We start from the raw sequence: 19251 nt of genomic DNA, 5'->3' as shown, positions 1-19251 counted from the left end.
GTCGTTGAGCGCGGTTGAGGAAACGCGCACGACGGTCCGAACGACGACAGCTTCCTGGCAAATACCTCGATCGCGATCGCTCGGGTGGCCCTCAAAACGCCGATGCGCCGCGCAATCGATATGTTCTGGCAAAGCTGCGTGTAACACCGTCACGCCTCTTGCAGGCTTCGTGATATACATCGCAGCGTGAAAGGCAATTGTGGGCGTACAAAGATCATCGGGGCAAGCCGGTACTTCGCAGAAAAGCTCAGTTTCGGAACGCAACCAACGAAACGTTGCCGAACGTGTACCGACCCGGCGCTTTAGGGCGCTTTAGAACGAAGTGACGCTTTAAACGTGGAACTAGACAGTTTTGGAACGGTTACCTGTTAAGCAGTGACAGAGACGACGCCGACGGCCATCGCTGCAGGACAGCAAATCGGTTCCAATTAAGAGATAACGAACTTCAGAAGAATGTAAGACGGCAGATACGGCAGATTACTCATTTGGATCGGATTGACTCGGCCTCGCTTTAGTTGGCCGGCTGCAGAGAAAAGAATCCACTCAACTCCTGTTGCCAGTAGCGGCTTTTTTCCATTTTTCTCCCCTAGGTAACCAGTACGTGATCCTGCTGTCGTTCACGTCAGTATTTGAAGGGCATGACAACAAAACAGTTAATTTTCAAGAGCCCATGCTGCCTTTTGTTTATTGTTAAAATTTCGCCGTAAAAACGCCGCTAACTGGTTTCGCCTGTAGTCATCTTCTGTGTAGGAACGCCTCGAGCGGCCAGTCGCGCGGCAATTTTGGGTGCATTTGCGTGCATTCACGCTCGGAAAAATACTTTATATAGCACGTTTTGAGGAACAAAAGGCTGTATCGGGAGTTTTTCATGTCGCTCTACAATTTTCTCATTGACACTTTTCATCTAATTATAATATTTGAGAAGTTGATTAATTAAGACTATCTAATTATAGGCGGAATGAAAAATATAGTTTGGGTATCTCCAAGCAACGGCAAGCAACATTAGCTTTGCTCTGTCCAACTACGTGGCATTTGCATATTTTAAAACTCTGGCTAAAGTTAGCTGGGACACCCTGTATATCCAATGACTGCATGAAATGAACTTTAGTGGATATCCTATGGCAATCCACTGGCAGAACATGAATATCCTCGGGATGCGTGGAATACGTCCTGCGGGCGTCCCTACTGTGAGTTGCGGACATTTCTTGCATGTCCACGAGCGATATATCATGGGGACATGCGCGCTCCTTTTACGGACATGTCAAGGCCTATTGCGTAACGTTTGCTATAATGCCATTACGTTCGACAGTTGTGTGATAAACGAAGCTGACAAAGCTCCCACGCATCAAGAACCGACACATTGCATGCACACGTTACACGCGCACGCATGTAAAGTGTAGTACACTTCTAGGCTTTCCGCCAAGCACAACTAGCTTACCCAGACGACACAAGAAGTCCCATGGACGTTCCAAAAAAACTTCAGAAATCCCACATCCCAATGGAGACGTCCGGTGGACTTCCAAGCAACCTCCTAAACAAAAAGCTCCGAAAGAGGCGCTATAATGAACATGGTTGGGATGTGGAATCAGCATGCGAATTGGTCGGTCTCCTAAAGGTTCGGTCTTCCAGCCTCCGAGAAAGAGAAACGAGCGTTCTGATATGTTCAAATAATAACCTAAAGCTTTGACATCTCGAGCTCATGCACCCACTATATGCCGAACTAACTGAAGTTTTCAAAGTAAATTGCGTCAGAAAATTCGCAAAGCACGACGCACAAGCGAGCAGCAGAAACGATGGCTTCGCGTTGTAATTCGAATTTACGAGATCCTTTGAAATGACTAAATTGCGGAATGGCAAGTCCGTAATCATTCTACATTTTCAAACACCCGGAATGGAATGGGAATAGAATGTTGGCACCAGTCAGGCAGATGGAATGAGAATGGAATAAAAATTCCCGAGATTCTGGCATGGAGTTGGAATGGAATGACACATAGTCACAGAGCTCTAAATGTTGAATTTAGCGAGACTACAAAACTGGTAAATTTGCCAATTAAACTAAACATGCAAGATTTGGCCAGTCGTTTACATTCCCCAATTTTTACTCCATACGGCTCTATCAGTATCTACACCTATAGCTAGGTGACTATCACAGCCGCGATAATTATAAAATGACACGGCCTCACATTCTACACTCCTGATAATCCGGAAACCTTTCTTCGTTACAACCGTTGAAATGAATTTAAAAGACAGCAACTTTTAGGTACAGCTAACTCCTTACTTTCAGTTGGAATTAAGCTAGCTGGCTCCTAAGTATTAGCAAACTTCCTAACATTTAGTTAAGGAGTTACGTTGTCAAGAACTATTTAATTTTCCAAGAGTATGCATGACCTACGACAAAGGGATGCAGGACAAAAACGGCCAGCAGACGCGAAACGGCCGGTCAGAGAGGTGTGCTGGAAAATGGCTCCCGTTAGCGTTCCTGTATATATGCCTCCGCAGGGAGCATATACAGGACTGCATATACAGCTATCACTGCATATACAGCTATGCAGTGAAGCCACTCCTCACGCGCGCAGGAGGCAAATGCCGCACGGTGTTCCATTTGCTTTTTCGTCTGCTCGTCGCGAGCTACATGCGGCAATTTTGCGCAAGTGCTGAGCAAGGTGGCACCTTTTAATACAGCTCGAATACAGCTCGAACAGCTAATACAGCTCAAATACAGCTAATACAGCTCGAACCAATGGCGCAGCCGGAGCGAGGTACGGTTGCAACCGCCCGAAATTTTGTTTGCATATGTGCATATATAAACACACACACGAACGTACATATCAGGACCCCCCGAAATAATATCCCGACTATGCCCGCGGCTCCAACAGCGCAAAAGCTCGCGTGCAAACGCGCATTACTTTTCAACAAAACACGGTGCAATGTTTTTCAGCATGAAGTTTTCTCGCCGAGGCTGGCCAGGCAAGAAATTTTTTAAAGGATGTTGAAAGAAAACTTCACGCACGTAAGGTGGACAATTATGTGAGCGCATTTTGGTTGCCAAAAAGCCGACTAATGATCGTTGCCAGGCGAACTATCGTGCATGCAATTATGTCAGCGACCGTTAACTGAGCGTCATTTATCATTAACCGTCGTTCACAGCGGCTGCATGTTTTCGATACATGCGGCGCAGACACGTAGATTTAAACGTATTTCAAAGGTTCACATGCACGCACTCTATGCAAAGCTTATTTTTTATGATATATTCATACCGCATACTATACAGCTGCTTCGTAGCAGCAAATATGCAAGTGGAAAACGATTCAAGATACGGCAGCTTATAGATCAAATTTACTTCGTACAATTAAGGGAATGGTTGACTAATGGCCGCCGGCAGCGGGGCCAGATTAATTGGAGCCTTGGGGGCCAGAATTCAAAGCATCTGGAAGCGGAACATGCTATTAACCGTAACAAGAGGCGATTTTTATTGCACTGATCACATCACAATGGCGAACTTGCAAAGTAATTATTCACGCATTGCAGACTGTAATGTGAGAACACATTTTTCTTGACGCACTCATACCACTCGGGTCAATTAACTATAACACAGCGCTCGACAAGCATACATGCAGAATTTTACATTCCTCATGTCGACTAAGGCCGTTCTAACAATTAAATATATTGCAGGCGGTAAATGCTGAAGCTATCACAGCTGTCTCATAAGTGCGAGCGGACGAGCTTGTCGCTTACTACAAAAAAAAAAAAAAAATGAACACTAGCACATCGACGTTACATGAAAATTAGAACGCCGACAAAAAATAAAATAAAAAAACAGAAGAGAGAAAGACCAGGGTGCAACGGGCAGATCGTATGCGCTAGTATTTACTCTGTTTTGAACACGCTGTTCGAGACCCGCAGAGTCAGAACAATCGTACAAGCAGCACAGCGAATTGGGCGGGTTGGTAAGTTAACATTCTTGGCGTACATGTGCAGCGCGTCACAGACGTGTCGTTCATTCTTTGTCTGCACATATACGCCAAAAATCGTACAACAACCTCTCGTGCCAGGCGAACACATCTGAGCGTTCACAGGGGTGTTACTTGAGACAAATGTTGTTTTAGTACGAGGCGAACGCACCTCGCATATCCTGGTCCCTTTCGGAGCCAGCCGGTATCCGTCCATACGCAGTAGCCACATACGGAGTGTTTCAGCGAACACTTCCAAAAATCTTTAAAAGTTGCCTGTGGCAGTTATCACAATTCTCGTTGATGAGCTGGTCTACTCGAAGCGGCGGACAATACTTGCCCCCAAAAATTGAGGTGCAAAATAGGTTAAGTATTAAAAATTCACTAATTAAGTTCTAAATAATTAAGTCACATTATGGCCCATATTGCAGTTTACAAATTCTAGCCGTGGAGCTTACAAGGCGGATCCACTTGGAACGAATTTTCAAGATGACAGCAGTTTCGAGATATAAATTCCCGAACTTTGCGGAGAAATGCATTGCGCGTTCCAGTTAATTTGTTAACAAAACGTCGTTTCATGCACTGAAGCACACAAGTAACTGGAACGCCAATGCAAAGTTCAGGAATTTACGTCTCGAAACTGGTGTCGTCCTGAGAATTCGTTCCAAGTGGATCCGCCTAGCGAAGTCCACTGCTAGAATTTGTAAATTGCAATATGGGTCATAAGATAATTAGCTAAAAAGTTAATTAGCGAATTCTCCTTAGTTAGTCGATTTTTGCATTTCAATTTTGTTCGCAAGTAGTGTCCGCCGCTTCAAGTAGACCCGCTCATCAACTAGGATTGAGCTATCTGCCACAGGCAACTTCTAAAAAATTTGGAAGTGTTAGCTAAAACACCGTGTATAGTCGCCGGCGCACGTCTGTCTGCTCGCACGGCACCGCGTAAAAAGCTTTGCCACTTTCCGTGCAGTTTGTGCGCTTTGGTACGCTGCACCCCGTCATACTGGTATACAAGTGTCACTATGATGTGTTTCGTATCAGTTCAACAAGGTCCTTGATTTTATATCGTCGAATGCCCGTAAATACAGCCCGGAGCCGATGAATGCAACCCACGCTCGACCAATTGGCTCGACGGTCCGCTGACTGTAATGTCGATGGCACTGACGGAAACGACGAGTCGGCGTCGGGCCCGTAAAGTTGGCTTCGCAGCGGTGCAGTTGAACATTTGACGTCATTTCCACCACGTGATAGCGCTCGGCGAATAGCGGTGCGAGCGGCGCCGGAAAAATTACGCTCAACTCTGCTCCCTGCGGGAGCAAAACACTAGTTCCCGTTAATATGCCAGCAAATGTGTGGGGTACAAAAAAAAATGCAGCAGACTTAAGCGATCCCTGCGGCTGTGAACTCATTTACTACGACAGCAGCATTCTCTTTAAAGACTATCCCCTTAATTTTGCTTGCCGGGTGACTACGGAGGACACGGCGTAAAATTATTTTGTGCTTTGCTCTGCTAGAACGTTTAATAAACGAGATTACCGGCAACAGCGGCCTGAAGAGATGAGACGGCACAAATCGTTTGCTACTGTGGGAAAAAAACAGTAAGCAAATTTTTTCGTTACGTTGTTAGACGTCAAAAATGTTCCTCTTCTCGCTAGGCACGCAAGCGCAAGTAGGGAACAATTATAGAGAATACGTTTATCGACTGGAAATGGAGGAACGGACCAGCTCAGCCACTTCAGGAATGAAAATATGGTCCAACTCTCCCGGTTCCGAGGAGCTAAATAAAAGGAGTAGAATTTACGAAGATTTCCGCTCTCCGGAATGGAGTGGAAAAGGGACGGAAGGCCCCACCCTGCAGCTCCGACGTGGCGTATCCTTGGGACGTGGGATATTCGAAAATGGACGTTCGGCGGATGTCCTATTTGTGCGCCGAAACTTATTAATGCGAAAACATTTATGTGGCTCATGAGGTTGACACTCCGGCGTTGGTGGCGTTACCACACCATGGTCCAAAAAGGCTGCGAACCCTCGACCTTCGATGTGAATGAAGACGAAGGTAATGACAGCACAGTTAATTATGATAGAATTAGTTAAGACACTCAAAAAGACCTTAGGTGGGAGTCGAACTCACGACCCTTGGTGTTACAGTGAAGTAAATTAAGTTAATTAAAGCACTCGAGCCCACGACCTTAGGTTGGAGTCGAACCCATGACCTTTGGTGTTAAGGCGAAGGCAATTGGGGTACAGTGAATTAAGTTAGAGTCAATTAAGACACTCGAAACCCGACCTTTGGTGGGAGTCGAATCCACGACCTTGCGTTGTGCGCACCTTGTGACGAACATCGTTGGTGCAGTTGCGGCGCTTATGCTGACGTGGCCGCTCCACTCACGTGACTCAGTCAGTGGCGCCACTCGACGTCGCCGCGCTTCTGTTGATGTGGCCGCAATGCTTTCGCATTCCTCCACATAGGGACAACTAAATGCCCCTTGAATATTTATTATTTGGCTATGTCCTACGGACGAAGTGTTTTCTTTGAAACTGAAGGTAGCGCTAAAAGGACGCACGCACGGTGAAAGGAGGACACGACGACGAGGGAACGTAGCATCGCAAAGTTTGTTCCCAACACGGCCAGTCGTACCTTCAGAGGTGTGTTAGACGGGATTGTCGCGTATTTCAAGGAAGAGCAGCTCTCTCTTTCACACCCGCCGTGGTTGCTCAGTGGCTGTGGTGTTGGGCTGCTGAGCACGAGATCGCGGGATCGAATCCCGGCCACAGCGGCCGCATTTCTATGGAGGCGAAATGCGCAAACACGCGTGTACTTGTATATAGGTGCACGTTAAAGAACCCCAGGTGGGCAAAATTTCCGGAGAGTTCTACTATGGCATGTCTCATAATCAGAAAGTGGTTTGGCACGTACAACCCCATAATTTTTGTTCTCTCTTTTACAAGCGGACAAAGACGGTGGCTTCGTCGCCATGCACGCGGGCATGTACAAAGAAAAAGCCTTGCAAGCTGTTGAGAAGAACTTTGTGCGAGTGAGAAAAAAGCGATGTGCGTGTAGAAACCAGGTTATTGAACTTCTATAAAGAGTTAAACCTAACAAAATTAGTCAATGATATCTCCAATTGCAGAGGTAACTCCTTGAATACTCGCAAACCTGGCATTCCTTTTATGACCATTATTAGTGAGAACGGATCCTGGCAGCAGTGTGTCAGCCGCTTTCTACTATGCAAGCTTAAGTCGATAAAAGTGAACGATCCCTTCATGACAACAAAAATCCCAAGAAGTTACAAACTTTCTCAAGAATAACCACCGTGTCGGCTACACTTTCTCTGTGGATGTTGAGGATTTATTTTACTGCGTTCCTCAACCTGAACTTTAAGTTGCTGTAAAAGAGTCTGTCAAAAAGTCAGACAAACTTTCTTTTCAGTCCACAGCAGGACTGTTTCTTGATGACCTTTCAAAGTTTTTAGAATTTTGTCTGGGTGTCACTTTTATCCTTTTTGACAGGCAGCCTTTTCTGCAGCGCAGTGGCATTTGTATAGGGTCCTGTGTTGCACTTATATTGTGCGACATCTTTTTAGCTCATGTTGATCGCCTTTTGCATCGACATTTTATTGGAGGCGCTGTTTTAAAAGTTTTTAGATATGTTGATGATTTTTTGATCTTTTTAAAAGCTCGTAATGACACCTCTCTTGAAGATTCTGTTCGACAGGTCTCTTTTAACGACCATGGTAAAGGCGTGGCTTTTACCCATGAACTTCCGCAAAATGGCGAGATACGTTTTTTAGACCTCAGGCTGAGGATAACTAAGGGACACACCTGTTGGGCGTATTTCTCACGTGCAAATAAATAGGTTTTGCCCTATGAATCGTCTCATTCAAAGACCGTAAGATGAGCGATTGCATCGCTCTGCATGGAATCGGCGCTTCGAAAGTCGTGCCCGCACGAAATCCCTTTTAGCTTTGACAATCAGGTTCGCAGGGTTCTGGCCGCAGGTTTCCCTTATTCAGTCTTTTTGGCAGTCGCCGAAACCCTCCTCAAGAAATTTGATCCCCGACGAATGAAGGCTGCACCTGAACACGTGAAGACCAACTCTGAGGTGATGCCTTACATTTATGAGGTTTCACACAACCTCATAAAGTGGCCAGCAGGCACAACGTGCCGCTTGTTTTTTCTGCGTCAAACCAGATGGTGAAGCTGTGCCCCCACATCTGCGGTGAAGGTCAGCGCGGTTGCAAAAAAGCAGCATGAAGATGTCTTCGCCAGGTGCGCCCTAGAAGTGGTATACTTTATTCTCATGTCCTGCGGCAAGTGCTATATCGGGCAGACGGGGCGTTACCTCAATGACCGCTTAAGGGAACATTCTCAAAACTTAACAAAACAAGATAAGCTTGCGAATTTAATTTTGCATGTGATGGTTTGCGAGTGCGCGCCACGGTTGGAAGAAGCAAAGATTCTGGGCAGAAGTGCAAGCGCGAAAGCTAGAGTTTTGCTGGAAGCATTCCACATGCAAAAAAGGCGGGTCTGTGCATCAGCGATGTTTCGGTAAACTTGTACTCGGCTGAGCGCACATTTCGGGAGAGATGTGTAAAACCGTAACATATGGCTTTTCGTCCGTTGCTGTCTTTTTTGGTCACGTGTTTCACTTCTTGCTCCTTGGGTTTTGTATCATTTCACTTTGCGTGACTGCTTGCGATATTACGACATCATTATTTGTAAAAGAAGCCTGGCGCAGTTCGGTTGTGCGCATGTGTTGTGCTTGTCTTAAATGTGAACCCTTTTCAAAAATAAACCAGTTAAGCGTTCCCTCGTTGTCGTGTCTTTTCACCGTGTGTTCATCCCTTTTAGCGCTACCTTCAGTTTCAAAGAATGCATCACCAACTACCTCAGCGCCAAGTTTTATTGAAGTGTTTTCACTGGACCCTATGACAACGGTGACGTCCTATGGATATCACATGGCCATCTTCTGTCAGGTCATGGATATATCTAAGGGACGCGTGGAGTACGTCCCGCAGTCGTCCCTCGCATTATCGTTTGGCCGCATCTATACCACTCCTGTGGATGTATCTTGCATGTCCGCGAGGGATATCATGGGAATGCATGCTGCGTACATTTTACCGACATACGTCAGGGCCTATTGCAGTGTTTGCTGTAATGTTCATTACTTTCGAAGCACACGCTGCGTGCTTCGAACGTAACAGTGGGCGGAGCACCGACGCATCAAGAACAGATACATTTCGGGCACAAGTTACGCGCCCACGCACGAGATCGGAAGCGCAGTGTTCTGGGCCTTCCGCCAAGCGCCAAGGACACATTGAACTAGCTTAACTTTTCAAAGTAAATTGCGTCTGAAAATTCGCAAAGTCCGAAGTACAATCGAGCTGCAGAGATGATAGCTTCAAATAGTAATTCGAACATGCGAGAAAAGACAATTATGTTACGAGGAAACTCAAATACAAAGCCTCTTGGAGGACAAATATTCACGTATATGTCGAAAGAGGTCCACGCGCGATATCCTTGGGTCATCCGTAGCAGGATATTAGCAGGATCCGTAGCATGATATGGACGTTCGGCGGATGTCCTATTTATTTCCAAAACGATGCACTGACATAATTCGGACATGTCCTGCAGACGAAGTACTTTCACTGAGGCTTTACAGCGGGCCTTCCGTACTGCCGAGCGGGACGCCTTCAAGACAATCCAAACAATCGCCAGCAACATCAACCTTTCTCTCGCCTGCAGTGCGGGTCAATGCTCTACTGTACGGGGAGGAACAGTCTCCTCCCCGAGCCCCACTCAACTCGCTATTAAGCCTACTTGGAGCCCCAACGCGGGAACGACTCGCCTTCAGCTATTCATGAATTGCAATCGGTAAACTATGCCGTATGAAGGTTGCCGGCACGCCGTGAAGCACATCAATCAAGTTTCAGAAGCGCTACAAACCTGCTAATAAACTCACATACTAAGCACGTCACGCTGAGGCATAGGGGTCAGAGTCGCTTCAATCCCATGTGGGCCTCCAAATGACTCGATCGCTTTCCTCGTCCGAGACTCTCTCAACCTCGAAATCTAGTGCCTCTCCCACGATTCGTGTTCGCATGACCTTCGAGGTGGGTCATATGGTATGTAGCCTTCCCGCACCGTCGGTCACGAGGAGGAAGCCGCTCGTAGAGCAGCCCTGATACCATCTCTCGAGATAACGAGATCCGGGAATCAGTAGCCGATGACCTAAATTTAACGTCAATCGGCTCCCATGGCTACGACAGTATACTTGACAATTTGAGTGTGATCAAATTGCCAAGTATATACTGTGATAGCCATAGGAGGCGCGCAATCATATTCAAGATGCTGAGAGATGTCGGGGTACATGAAACCCGATGCACGAGACCATTGGTTGAAGGACAACAGGCTCGCCGAGACCTTGTCGCAGCAGACGCACGACCCGGACCACCACACCACGTGCGATTTGTTCGACAGATCGTTCTGCGATTGCACACAACTGCACGTCAGCATGAGCGTGCTCGTATAGGCCAAGGAAAAGCAACGGTGGCTGCGAATTTCGCCAAACACGGAAACGAAATATTTATCTCGGGGCTGCGCTCCATATTTCTGGCACAGGTGTGGCCTAATTTTCTCCACTCTGTGCACAATATGCGACGAAGAGGACACTCATTTCCTCGTATACTGAAAAAATTAAATAAATAAAAGAAGATGAAAAAAAAGTACAAAAGAACGAAAGAAAAATATAAGTTCCCTGAATTCGCATATTTGGTCTAGATTTGTCTATAACCGAATTATCTGCAACCGACTTTATTGATTTCAGCCAAAGAAACGTCTGCTCATTATCGACATTTTTTTTTATACAGACCGATTACTTGATAAACTGTAATTAAAAACATTTCGCGAACACTTAATTCATTCTTGAAGTCTGACAGTGCCGAAATCGGTAAACTAGTCACGTTTTCTCTCCGTTTATAGTGGGACCACATGTACGACCCCGCCTTCTTGTGGGACCTCGGGTAAGGTCAAACAAGACAGAGCTGTACAGAAAAGATGTAAACATGGAAGTTATCAACAGTGGTCAAACAAGAGGGATATATCTCTGGCGCCAACGTTTCGACAAGGGGCCTTGTCTTCGTCAGGGCAAGAGCTGCTTTCCACGACAGCGTTAACTCTACCCTCCGCTACTAAGGCGGAGAATAAGAGGATGGCGTCGAAATGGCGTCGTGGGCGAGGCAAGTCAATATGATAAAAAGAAGAAACAAGGAGGGAGGGAGGTTCAGTTGTGATAGGGCATGAGGGAGCAGAGGTTGAGCTGCCGGTACTTCCAAGAAATAGGGTATAAAAAGTAGGGTTTTCTTTTTCCCCCTAGTTCTTGGAAGAACGGGCAGCAAGTAACCCCTGCCGCCATTTTCTAATTTTTAAACATTTAGTTTCCTCACTCTACACTGTAAAATAATTTGCACCCTTAAAAGTGACAAGGGGTAAATGTGTCTATAACTCACACCCTTAAAGTGTCAGGTATATAAATCGCGCCCTAAGGGTGTGAGTTATAGACACATTTACACCCTTTGTCACTTTTAAGGGTGTAAATTATTTTACAGTGTACTCTAAATGACGATGATGATTTATTGACATTCCCTTTGGAACAGGGCGGTGACAAGTAGTCACCTAGCCTGCTTGAGTTACTCAGGTATGCTATGCAGGCTTCTCGGTCTAGCATTTTTGTATACATCTCGTTTATCGTTTTTTTTTCTTCCTCAACACTTCTCTGTCTACGTTGTCCCGCTGCCTATTCCTGTAACTGATCCGGTCGTATCAATCTCTTCCCTGCTTTTCTTCCACCGGTACTGTAAACGTTTCTCGCTTATCTCGACTGCTTACCGGTTGATGCGTCCTTCCACTTTAAATTCAAGCGCTTCTGGACAGTGTACGTTACCCACGGGTCTCATTGGGTGAATCCCTTCGCACTTCATCAGGATGTTAAAAAAAATTTAATTTTACGTGCCAAAATAAGACCTGATTATGAGACACGCCGTAGTGGGGGACTCGGGATTAATTTTGACAATCTGGGGTTATTTAACGTGCACCTAAATTTAAGTACACGGGTGTTTTTGCATTTCGCCCCCATCGAAATGCGGCCACCGTGGCCGGGATTCGATCCCGCGACCTGGTGCTTAGCAGCACAGCACCAAAGCCGCTGAGCAACCACGGCGGGTGTCATTGGGATGTGCTGAGTCATCATCATCATCATCATCATCATCATCATCATCAGCCTGGTTACGCCCACTGCAGGGCAAAGGCCTCTCCCATACTTCTCCAACTGCCCCGGTCATGTACTAATTGTGGCCATGCTGACCCTCCAAACTTCCTAATCTCATCTGCCCACCTAACCTTCTGTCGCCCCCTGCTACGCTTCCCTTCCCTCGGAATCCAGTCCGTAACCCTTAATGACCATCGGTTATCTTCCCTCCTCATTACATGTCCTGCCCATTCCCATTTCTTTTTCTTGATTTCAACTAAGATGTCATTAACGCGCGTTTGTTCCCTCACCCAATCTGCTCTTTTCTTATCCCTTAATGTTACACCTATCATTCTTCTTTCCATAGCTCGTTGCGTCGTCCTCAATTTAAGTAGAACCCTTTTCGTAAGCCTCCAGGTTTCTGCCCCGTACGTGAGTACTGGTAAGACACAGCTGTTATAAACTTTTCTCTTGAGGGATAATGGCAACCTCCTGTTCATGATCTCAGAATGCCTGCCAAACGCACCCCAGCCCATTCTTATTCTTCTGATTATTTCACTCCCATGATCCGGATCAGCAGTCACTACCTGTCCTAAGTAGATGTATTCCCTTACCACTTCCAGTGCCTCGCTACCTATCGTAAACTGCTGTTCCCTTCCGAGACTGTTAAACATTACTTTAGTTTTCTGCAGATTAATTTTTAGTCCCACCCTTCTGCTCTGCCTCTCCAGGTCAGTGAGCATGCATTGCAGTTGGTCCCCTGAGTTACTAAGCAAGGCAATATCATCAGCGAAGCGCAAGTTACTAAGGTATTCTCCATTTACTCTTATCCCCAATTCTTCCCAATCCAGGTCTCTGAATACCTCCTGTAAACATGCTGTGAATAGCATTGGAGAGATCGTATCTCCCTGCCTGACGCCTTTCTTTATAGGGATTTTGTTGCTTTCTTTATGGAGGACTACGGTGGCTGTGGAGCCGCTATACATATCTTTCAGTATTTTTACGTACGGCTCGTCTACACCCTGATTCCGCAATGCCTCCATGACTGCTGAGGTTTCGACTGAATCAAACGCTTTCTCATAATCAATGAAAGCTATATATAATGGTTGGTTATATTCCGCACATTTCTCTATCACCTGATAGAGTGCTGAGTCATGGCCTCCCCCAAAAAAGGGAGGAGGCACTGGTTGAGTGGTCTCCTGATTTTTGCTGCAGCAGACACATGCTTCATCTAGTTGCGAATATTTGCTCCGGTATGTTTTTGTCCTTAGGCAACCAGCTCGGGCCTCAAATAGCAAGGCAATTTGCCTACAACCAGCCCCAATTTTCTGCCTATGCCCCACTATGGTTGCATACTATGTTTAAGTATCATCATCCTCATTATTATTAACGTTACCTGCAACAAGTACATCACCAAGCACACCACCACTTATTCTCCGCCCCCTAGTGGGGGAGGAAAATAGTGGGGAGTGTTAACTATACACACGCTGTCAAGGAAAGTCCTTGTGAAAACGCTGGTGTCAGCGACGTTCATGGTTCAACTATGTTGTTCATCACTTGATTATAAAAGTTCTTGCGCGCGAAGATCACGCAGTGGCGATCGTGTCTGTAAAATGACACCCGTGTAAATTGAAACCGCCCCCCTCACTAAAAAGAAAAGAAAGAAAAAAAAATTCACCGACGATACTCCCTAATGCGAAATTTGAGCGCGTCTGTATCCGTGTTTGAATTTCGCGACATATTGGCTGGCGCGGACAATCTATCTCGTGCGGCACGCTGGAAACGGGGCGAAGTGTGCCGCGACTGCCTCGCTATGATTCGGCGCTCAGTGCTCGCCCCGAGCGGACGTGCGCAACGAGAGCTCCGCCGAACTCTGAGAGCCCCTGTCATCGCTGGACGAACTTTGGCCCGCCGCACTGCGTCTCGCCTAAACATCGCCGCCCTTGGCCGGCCCCAGCACAGGGCCCCCCGACCGCGCGCCGCACTGCAGGCGCTTCGCCGCCGCCGCCGTGCTCGGCATGGATCCGCCGCCCTCAACAGCTACGACTGCATCGCAGCCTGCGCAATCCACCACGCTGAACCCACAGGGCGTGGACTTTGGTGACGCTTCGCAGGGAGCATTTACGTGCCTGACCCCTTCAACACCACGGCAGGACGAGGCCACCACCGTAGTTGTGAAGTTGACCGATGGCTTCAACCTCTCCTCAGTAACACCAATCGAGTTGAGCCTACAAATTCGTCGGGCGGCCCACTTTGCCAAGTTCGAGAGGCAGGACACAGCCGTGAAAATTCGAACCACCCAAAACCTCATCGCCATCGACACGTACCGTGCATCGGCCACCACCAAACTACTCGTCTTACGGTCCGTGGATGTCTGCGGAAAATCGCACCCTCTGAGTGCGTACTGCGCCAACGACCCACAGAACGCCCGAGCTGTCCTGCACGGTGTACAACTCTCCTTTACTGAAGATGCCGTACGGGAAGAACCTCCTTATTCCGGGCCGAAAAATTCTGTCTTTTCGGCGACTTGGCAAGACGGCGTCTCTCATCATCACGGTAGAGGGCCATGAAATACCAAAGAGCGCCATCCTGTTTTCAGCGGTCTACCGTATGTACCCACCCAAGCCGAAATGCCTTCGGTGCTGGCATTGTTACAGCCTGAAACACAGATCTGATGTCTGCCCTAACGCCTCGACATATTCGTGCTGTAGATCTTGTGGGCAACATTTCCCCCCTGGAACTGACACGTCAACAACTCCTCACGAGTGCGATATGCGCTGCTGCAACTGCGGGGGTGACCACCCGGCTACGGACGCAAACTGCCCACACCTCCGCGCTGAAGAGGAGGCACTTCGCCGACGCAAACCACCCACACGCATCAATCCAAATCACCAAGTAGCCCACCGCCTCTCACGACCGCCTACTCGAGAAGACTCCGGCGTGCCAACCAGCAACCGGTATTCGGCACTCGACACCGACTGAAGCTGTAGCCGTAGCCGCAGTCGCAACCGGATTCAAAGTCACAACCGCAAGCCCAGTCAAAATGGGCCCAAACAGAAACCGAAGCCCGCCCACAAGCAGAAGGTGGACTTCAGACAGAGCCAGACAGCTAAACCACAATGTGATCAACACGATCCGCGCCGTCCTTCGTGGCAACAACTACCTAAGCCTAAGCCTGCTGCTGACGACCCTAACTGGCCTGCGCTACCTGACCAGCGACGGACGCAGTCTACGCCTTTAAAGGTGATGGGTACAGCTCTCCCAGAAACTGCCCCCACTCCGCAGCCCTCCCCATTGAGCTCAGACCTTCTGTCAGGGGAGTTAGATGCACGTATTCGTCGCATCGCGCAACGAGCGATCGAATCTACTATCGCAACTATAATTACTGAACAGATACAACGCGCCATTCTAACCGCTCTAACCCCCTTGTCAAACCAATTTGCGCAAATTTCCACCCGCCTCCAACCTATAGAGGACACTATGCACCCACACAAACGCCCCATCCCCCATAACCCTTCTGAATCACAACATGGCCACTAACTCTAGGCAAACACCTCCGATCCCAACCCCACCATTTCCACCTCTCACAATATGGCAATGGAACTGTCGTGGTTTCAGACGCAAGAAACAACATCTCCTGCAACATATGCTATTCATGAAAACAGAACCGGATATTCTTGTGTTGCAGGAGACCCACGGTGCCTTTCCCCTCGCTGGCTATGAACATTTTGTGGCTCCTAGTATTACATACAAACAACGGGTCACGTCAGACCCACTTACTCCTACAGTGGCGGCGACTTACGTCAAGAGCTCCTTGCCCACAATCCAACTCGACACTACGCATATGAATACACCGACTACTGAGCACGTGAGCACGAGGACAGACGTTCATGGTCACAGTCTAGATATTTTAAACTGTTATTGAACGCCAAACCAAATATCTGGCCGTTATCAAGCTACGACCCCTCCCAGCAACGCTTAACACCTCACCATACTGTCCTAATCCTCGGAGACTTGAACTGTCGACGCCCTTCTTGGGGATATGACCAAACATCAGCGCTCGGCCGCAAGTTAGACACCTTCATGTCAAACTACAAAGTCTCTCTTCTCAACGATATTACCACTCCCACCAGATTGGGGAACTCACATGAGAAGGACACAAACCCTGATCTCACTTGGTCAATCAGCCACTACAACATTCAATGGGAGAATACCCAAGACACTCTGGGGAGCGATCACTCTATTATTGAGATCCGGCTTCCCTTGCGTACACAAAGGCCAGGTCGGACACCCCGCCACAATACCATCTGTCTCGTTGACTGGAACAAGGCGCGTAAACGACTCGAACTGGATGAGATTGATGGGAACACTAACCCCACAGAATGGACAAACAATGTACTGCAGGTTGTGTCCCAACATGCTTCCCGCATTGCCGCCACAGAAGATCAACCCCAGGTCGACACTCACCTCTTAGCCCTCTGGGAACGACGCCGCAGACTGGTGAGCTGGTGGCGCCGTGCAAAGAATAATAGGACGCTCCACCAACGTATACACACCATAAATCAGGAGAGCCAGGAATACGCTGACCAACTGGCATCTCAACGGTGGTGGCAAACATGTGAAGACCTCAATGGCCAGCTTCACACACCTGGAGTATGGCAAATCTTTCGCACTCTCATGGGCCAAGCCAAACCTCGCTACGCCCTCCAACGATATCAAATGCAGACCGGGCGCTCGACAGGAGAAATTATCCAAGAACTGCGAGATAAATTTTATCCGGAGTTAAACCCACCACTACTTGCACCCTTTCCGCAATCACCAACCAAGCCAAAAGGGATTGACTCCGCATTTACACTGCAGGAGCTGCGGTCAGCACTTATGCAGCTCCGACGCAATACAACTCCGGGTCCGGATCAGATTACATATACCATGCTCCGCAACTTGCCCGAAAACCACCAGAAGCACCTTAAACACCTCATTAACCATGCATGGGAGACTGGGAACATTCCACAGTCATGGACGGAAGCTTTAGTTATTTTCTTCCCCAAACCTGGCAAACCTTCGACCCCTATCCCTCACATCGTGCGTGGGAAAATTGATGGAAAAGATGGCCCTGACGAGACTAGAATGGCACCTTGAGAGCCAGGGCCCTTTCCCAGACACACTCACCTGCTTCCGCAGGCACGTATGCGCCCAAGACGTGGCCCTGCAAATAACCACAGATGTCTACGATCACCCTAGCTCGGCACAACTCCGGACAATTGTAGGCGTGGATATCAAACGTGCCTTCGATAATGTCCGGCACCAAGCCATCATTGACAACCCAGCAGCCACCAAACCCGGAGAACGCATGGTTCGCTATGTCTGCGGCTTCCTCAGTGCTAGGCAAGTGCACTTCTTGGGCCCGGACACCCAGCCATCCATGTGCTTCCCTATAAACCGAGGAACGCCACAAGGGTTCATTCTGTCACCGACTCTCTTCAACTTGGCGATGAAGGACCTCCCCGCAAAGCTCAATCTCGTTACAGGTTTACGCCATGCAATATACGCTGACGACATCACACTTTGGTGTGCCACCGGAAACCCAGGCGAACAGGAAACCACACTTCAAACCGGCTTAGAAATCGTCGACACCTACATACACCAGCTAGGCCTCACATGCTCCCCGGAAGAATCAGAGTACGTCGTCGTACTGAATTCCTCTACGCGCAAAGCAGCTGCTGAACGCGTTCACATCACCTTGACTATGACCGGCGAACCTATCCCGCACAGAAAATCCGTTCGCATCCTCGGATAATTCTGTGGCAAGAGAATGGATGTAGTGCGGAGTGGCTACGGCGCATTATCCATCAGGTAAGTCAGGTCATACACATGATGACACGCATAAGCAAGCGCCACACAGGCCTGCGTGAACACGAACTCCGGAAAATTGCTGAGGCAGCAATCTATCCCGAATCCTCTATGGCCTGCCATACGTTGCACTTACACGCACTCAGACCAAACGACTCGAGGCTTCTTTGCGAATATGTCAGTGCATCGAAATGGGTGTTCCCAGGTACGCCCGTCGCATCGATGTTGAACGCGCAACTCTGCACAACACCTTGGATGTGAAGGTCCAAGCCCACCGGGAGTCTCAGCATCTCCGTCTGATCACCTCGTCCCAGGGACGCCATCTTGCGAATGTTGGGACACGACACTTCACCACTTCCACTTCTTTCCATCGATCCTCCACCATGGATAACTATCCCTCGAATCGAAGTCCTACCGATACCCCGGAATATGCACTCCGAACGCAACGCAGGCAGGCGACAGGCGCGGGCGACCCATCTAACTGATCCAGCGCATGACACCTACTATGTTGACGCCGCCTTCTCACCGACCGCATCCAAGACGGCAGTCGTCGGCCCTCAGGGTGATATCACTCGTTGGCGTAGTCGAGTACCGTCTCCAACTGACGCCGAGATCCTTGCCATATCGGAAGCCATTACTATTCCCCCTCACTCCACGCCAACCATAACCGTTCGCTCAGACAGCCAGAAAGCCCTTCGTTCTTTCGCAAACAATCTACTTCCCTGTCATATTGGGTCATCCCTCGCGCTACACATGCAACAGCATCCCTCACTTCACGTCCTCTTGGAGTGGGCGCCGGGCCATCAGGGGATACAGGGAAATGAGCGTGCTCACTCCCTCGCTCGCGAGTCTAAAATACCGAGCGCTCCTATTCCATGGCCTGACACCTATTGCGCCAGAATGCACCGCGCTGAACACCGCAAGTAAAGCCGCGCTAGGCTCCGCGAACTGCGCTCGTCTGCATGTACCCTTCCCGCCCCCGATCCCCTCCTTCACCCGCCACGACGGCTCCCTAATTCGTCAGGCCCAAACTCTAACATTGGCGAATGACGCCATGCAATACATTATCGAACAACTCCGCGGCCACCCGGCATGCCCGGTGTGTGGCGGCTATCCCGACGTTCGCCACACGTACTGGACCTGACCCCGTGCACAGTCCTCGCCTTAGTATCACCCCACCTCTTCCCTGAGCCCATCAATCCCTTA

General features: G+C 48.5%; 1 protein-coding gene and 1 long non-coding RNA gene across 2 annotated transcripts in view; one reads left to right on the top strand and one right to left on the bottom strand.

Moving 5' to 3' along the window:
* Window positions 1–498, bottom strand: part of Rabex-5 (Rabaptin-5-associated exchange factor for Rab5) — a 42751-nt gene extending 42253 nt beyond the window's left edge. Inside the window, exon 1 of the mRNA XM_050185645.3 lies at window positions 366–498. The gene's annotated coding sequence lies outside the window, so the exon portion shown is untranslated. The remainder of the gene's footprint in view (window positions 1–365) is intronic.
* LOC129386207 (uncharacterized) overlaps window positions 1–19251 on the top strand; it is a 51565-nt gene that overhangs the window by 381 nt on the left and 31933 nt on the right. The window lies entirely within an intron of this gene.

This window comes from Dermacentor andersoni, chromosome 3 (genome assembly GCF_023375885.2).
Source record: "Dermacentor andersoni chromosome 3, qqDerAnde1_hic_scaffold, whole genome shotgun sequence".
NCBI classification, from domain to species: Eukaryota; Metazoa; Arthropoda; class Arachnida; order Ixodida; family Ixodidae; genus Dermacentor; species Dermacentor andersoni.
This window is presented reverse-complemented; position numbering and strand designations above follow the sequence as displayed.